Source organism: Berghia stephanieae, chromosome 4, assembly GCF_034508935.2.
Source record: "Berghia stephanieae isolate SIO BIC M18660-M18661 chromosome 4, UCSD_Bste_1.3, whole genome shotgun sequence".
Taxonomy (NCBI): domain Eukaryota; kingdom Metazoa; phylum Mollusca; class Gastropoda; order Nudibranchia; family Aeolidiidae; genus Berghia; species Berghia stephanieae.
The window spans coordinates 83174923-83181409 of NC_088363.1; positions in this window are offsets into that span (position 1 = coordinate 83174923).

A 6487-nucleotide genomic window follows, 5' to 3' on the forward strand; every position below is an offset into this window, starting at 1 on the left:
AAAATTTGCGACTTTAGAAAATATCGAATTTTCACGTTTTTTGAGTGAAATTTTACGTTTTCGGGTGAAATTTAACGGATTTAGAAATAATTTCCAATTTAGTCCATGAAATACTGCATTACAATGTCACAAAAAAAAAACAAACAAAACTTGTGGACGTTTGCAAATTTGGAATTTTTAACGTTTTTTAGGAATTTGACCATTATTTTACGTTTATTGGGAGGCATTTGACGTTTTTTTTTAAATTTCCGAGTTTTCCAGAATTTGATGAAATATTCGAATTGTTGTATGAAAATACAAGTTGTACAACGTAAAAAAAATAACATCTAGGACTTTCGGACATTTGGAATCTCTCACCTTTTTTGCGTTGAAATGTAACGTTTTTGGGTGAAATTTGACGGGATTTTTGAACAATTCAAAGTTTTTTCATGTTTTTGAGCAATTTTCAAGTTGCACAATGTTAAAAAAGTATAATTTGGGAGTTTCAAAAATTTCGAACTTTTCACGTTTTTTGGGTGAAATTTAACGTTCTTTAGGTGAAATTAGCCAATTTGTTAAAAATTTTTTCGAGTTATACAATGTTACAAAATAAAAATTTGGACTTTCGGAAGTATCGAAATCTTCACGTTTTTTGAGTGAAATTTTGACGGTTTTTGGATGAAATTAGACGATTTTTAACGGGTTTTTTAATGTTACGAATTCTTTTCATGAAATATTCCATTTTGATCATTTTTCGAATTGTACAATGTTAAAAAATAAAATTTGGGACTTTCGAAAATATCGAAATCTTCCGGTTTTTTAATTGAAAATTTTACGTTGTTGGGTAGATATGTATAAGTATGTGCTAGTATGTGCAAGATATGTAAGTTTGCCCCAGTATGTGCAAGTATGTGCGAGTATGTACGTGTATGTTTCAGTATGTGTGAGCACATACTAGCACATACTTGCACATACTAGCACATACTTGCACAGACTTGCACATAATTGCACATACGTACACATACTAGCACACGTGCACACACTAGCATATACTTACACATACTAGCACAAACATGCACATACTAGCACATACTTTTACAAAATTGCACATACTAGCACATACTGGCACATACTAGCACATACTTGCACATAATTATATCTACACAGACTTACACAAACTATCACATACCTACACTTACTTGTTCAAACTTCCACATAAGTACACATACTTACAAATACCTACACATACTTGCACATACTTACACATACCTACACATAATTACACATACTTACACATATTTGTAAAAACTTGCACATACGTACACATACTTGCACAGAGTTACACATACCTACATGTACTTTCACATACCTACACATACTTCAACAAAATTTCACATACGTACATATAATTGCAAAAACCAGCACATACTAGCACACACTTATACATACTTACACATACCTACACATACACATACCTACACATACTTACACATACTTACACATACCTACACGTACTTACAAATATCTACACATACTTACACATACCTACACATACTTACATATACTTGTACAAACTTGCACATACGTACACGTATATCGAAATCTTCACGTTTTTATGTATAAGTCATTACGAGTCATTTTTACGGTTTTTGGATGAAAGTTGACGATTTTTAACGTGTTTTAAGGTGAAATTTGAGTATGTAAATAAAATTTACGAATTTTTCAATGAATTATTCCATTTTCGTCATTGTTAGATTTGTACGTTAAAAAAATAAAATTTGGGACTTTAGAAAATATCGAATTTTCACGTTTTTTGAGTGAAATTTTACGTTTTCGGTGAAATTTAACGGTTTTAGAAATAATTTCCAATTTAGTCCATGAAATACTGCATTACAATGTCACAAAAAAAAAACAAACAACAAAACTTGTGGACGTTTGCAAATTTGGAATTTTTAACGTTTTTTAGGAATTTGACCATTATTTTACGTTTATTGGGAGGCATTTGACGTTTTTTTTGAAATTTCCGAGTTTTCCAGAATTTGATGAAATATTCGAATTGTTGTATGAAAATGGCCGCTTATGCTGCACGATTGTTGTTAGAGTTGATGTTGCAAGAAATTCAAAATCTTGCTTCATTATAAACTGAATTTTATAAGATATTTTGTCAAATTGATTAATTTAACTTGTTAGATTCGGCCGATAATTGTATTGAGCTCGTCAGAGGCGAGGAGATTGTGGTGTTGTGGGCGTGAGCGTGATCGTGCCACTTGCCTCGAATGATTCGCTGAACGAGTGTTGACTGGAGATGGGAGGATGGAATGTGGGGATGAATAAAATAAAGAGCTAGTGGATAGACAGATAGATATAGATGGTTACCAGGACGGGAGGACGAGATAAAATGAAAAGATTGACTATGGAATTAAAGGGATTGTTGGAACAGTGAGGAGGCAGATAGAGAGAGGACGAGCGGTAAAGGAGGAGTGAGAGACGGGGGAGGGGGGGGGGACTAAAAGAAAAGAGTTAATGGACAGACCGATAGAAAGAGATAGTTAAAGTGAATAGGACGAGACAAAATGAAGAGAGTGATTATGAAATGAAAAAGAGAATGATGGAACAGGAAGTAAGAGAGAGAGAGAGAGAGAGAGAGAGAGAGAGAGAGAGAGAGAGAGAGAGAGAGAGAGTTATGGAAAGAAGGGAGGAAGAGGAGAGAGAGAGAGAGGAGAGGGGGGGGCATGCAGGAGGATGTTGAAAATGAAAGAGAGAGAAAATAACCGCGTGGGTGAGGACTCTTTCCTTTCTGAGTGCAAAGAGCTGTTACCTACCACCTCCCCCCCCCCCCCCCAATCCACGACAACTTTCCCCCCCCCCCCCCCCCCCCCCCCCCGCCAATAGTCAATCAAATTTGAACACATCGATTGAGTAAGAGAAATCATGGTTGAGCTGACGATTTGACGATTAAAAAAAAAAAGGCAACATTGTTTATGAAATACTCCATTTTGAGCATTTTTTGAGTTCTACAATGTTACAAAAATAAAAATTTGGACTTTCGGAAATATCGAAATCTTGGAGTGAAATTTTGACGGTTTTTGGATGAAATTAGACGATTTTTAACGGGTTTTTTAATGTTACGAATTCTTTTCATGAAATATTCTATTTTGATCATTTATCGAATTGTACAATGTTAAAAAAATAAAATTTGGGACTTTCGAAAATATCGAAATCTTCCGGTTTTTCGATTGAAGTTTTACGTTGTTGGGTGAAATTTGAGGAGTTTAAAAATAATTTCCCATTTTTTTCATGACATACTGCAGTTTTTAGCATTACAATGTTAAAAATGATAAACTTGTGGAATTTTGCAAATTTGGAATTTTTTACGATTTTCAGGTGAAATTTGACCATTGTTTAGTGGGAGACGACCATTTTTTCAAATTTCCGAGTTTTCGAGAATTTGTTTAAATCTTTGAATTTTTGTATAAAATACCCGATTTCGATCATTTTTCGAGTTGTACAATCTTAAAAAATTAATATCTTGGGGTTTCGTAAATTTGGAAATTTTCACCTTTATTTGGGTGAAATTTACCTGTTTTTGGTGAAATTGGACGTTTTTTTAACTATCTTTTCATGTAATACTCCATTTTGAGGATTTACCGAGTTGTACAATGTTAAATACATAATATTTTGGACTTTCAAAAATTTAGCATTTTTCGAGTTTTACAGTGTCAAAAAAATAAAATATGTGACTTTAAAAAATGTCGAAATTTTCACGTTTTTTGGATGAAATTTAACGCTTTTTTGGGTGAAATTTGGAGATTTAGAAAAAGTTTCATTTTTTTCATGAAATACTCAATTTTTGTACACGTATGCGCTAGTATGTGCAAGTATGTGCAAGTATGACTAGTATGTGCAATTATGTGTACGTATGTTCAAATTTATACAAGTATGTGTAAATATGTGTATGTGTACGTATGTACAAGTTTGTACAGGTATGTGTAAGTATGTGTAGGTAGGTGTAATTATGCGTGGGTATGTGTAAGTATGTGCAAGTATGTGCTAGTATGTGCAAGATTGTGCAATTATGTGTACGTATGTGAGATTTTGTACAAGTATGTGTAAGTATGTGTAAGAAATTGTAGGTGTCTGTAAGTTTGTGCAAATATGTGTAGATAAGTATAAGTATGTGCAAGTATGTGCAAGATATGTAAGTTTGCCCCAGTATGTGCAAGTATGTGCGAGTATGTACGTGTATGTTTCAGTATGTGTGAGCACATACTAGCACATACTTGCACAGACTTGCACATAATTGCACATACGTACACATACTAGCACACGTGCACACACTAGCATATACTTACACATACTAGCACAAACATGCACATACTAGCACATACTTTTACAAAATTGCACATACTAGCACATACTGGCACATACTAGCACATACTTGCACATAATTACAAATACCTACACAGAGTTATACAATGTTACAAAAATAAAAATTTGGACTTTCGGAAGTATCGAAATCTTCACGTTTTTGGAGTGAAATTTTGACGGTTTTTGGATGAGTTTTCGAGAATTTGTTTAAATCTTTGAATTTTTGTATAAAATACCCGATTTCGATCATTTTTCGAGTTGTACAATCTTAAAAAATTAATATCTTGGGGTTGTACAATGTTAAATACATAATATTTTGGACTTTCGAAAATTTAGCATTTTTCGAGTTGTACAGTGTCAAAAAAATAAAATATGTGACTTTAAAAAATGTCGAAATTTTCACGTTTTTTGGATTAAATTAAACGCTTTTTTGGGTGAAATTTGGAGATTTAGAAAAAGTTTCATTTTTTTCATGAAATACTCAAATTTTGTACACGTATGCGCTAGTATGTGCAAGTATGACTAGTATGTGCAATTATGTGTACTTATGTTCAAATCTATACAAGTATGTGTAAATATGTGTATGTGTACGTATGTACAACTTTGTACAAGTATGTGTAAGTATGTGTAGGTAGGTGTAATTATGCGTGGGTATGTGTAAGTATGTGCAAGTATGTGCTAGTATGTGCAAGATTGTGCAATTATGTGTACGTATGTGAGATTTTGTACAAGTATGTGTAAGTATGTGTAAGAAATTGTAGGTGTCTGTAAGTTTGTGCAAGTATGTGTAGATATGTATAAGTATGTGCTAGTATGTGCAAGATATGTAAGTTTGCCCCAGTATGTGCAAGTATGTGCATGTACGTGTATGTTTCAGTATGTGTGAGCACATACTAGCACATACTTGCACATACTAGCACATACTTGCACAGACTTGCACATAATTGCACATACGTACACATACTAGCACACGTGCACATACTAGCATATACTTACACATACTAGCACAAACATGCACAGACTTGCACATACTTTTACAAAATTGCACATACTAGCACATACTGGCACATACTAGCACATACTTGCACGTAATTACAAATACCTACACAGAGTTATACAATGTTACAAAAATAAAAATTTGGACTTTCGGAAGTATCGAAATCTTCACGTTTTTGGAGTGAAATTTTGACGGTTTTTGGATGAAATTAGACGATTTTTAACGGGTTTTTTAATGTTACGAATTCTTTTCAGGAAATATTCTATTTTGATCATTTTTCGCATTGTACAATGTTAAAAAATAAAATTTGGGACTTTCGAAAATATCGAAATCTTCCGGTTTTTCGATTGAAGTTTTACGTTGTTGGGTGAAATTTGAGGAGTTTAAAAATAATTTCCCATTTTTTTCATGACATACTGCAGTTTTTAGCATTACAATGTTAAAAATGATAAACTTGTGGAATTTTGCAAATTTGGAATTTTTTACGATTTTCAGGTGAAATTTGACCATTGTTTAGTGGGAGACGACCATTTTTTTCAAATTTCCGAGTTTTCGAGAATTTGTTTAAATCTTTGAATTTTTGTATAAAATACCCGATTTCGATCATTTTTCGAGTTGTACAATCTTAAAAAATTAATATCTTGGGGTTGTACAATGTTAAATACATAATATTTTGGACTTTCGAAAATTTAGCATTTTTCGAGTTGTACAGTGTCAAAAAAATAAAATATGTGACTTTAAAAAATGTCGAAATTTTCACGTTTTTTGGATGAAATTTAACGCTTTTTTGGGTGAAATTTGGAGATTTAGAAAAAGTTTCATTCTTTTCATGAAATACTCAATTTTTGTACACGTATGCGCTAGTATGTGCAAGTATGTGCAAGTATGACTAGTATGTGCAATTCTTGTACTTATGTTCAAATCTATACAAGTATGTGTAAATATGTGTATGTGTACGTATGTACAAGTTTGTACAAGTATGTGTAAGTATGTGTAGGTAGGTGTAATTATGCGTGGGTATGTGTAAGTATGTGCAAGTATGTGCTAGTATGTGCAAGATTGTGCAATTATGTGTACGTATGTGAGATTTTGTACAAGTATGTGTAAGTATGTGTAAGAAATTGTAGGTGTCTGTAAGTTTGT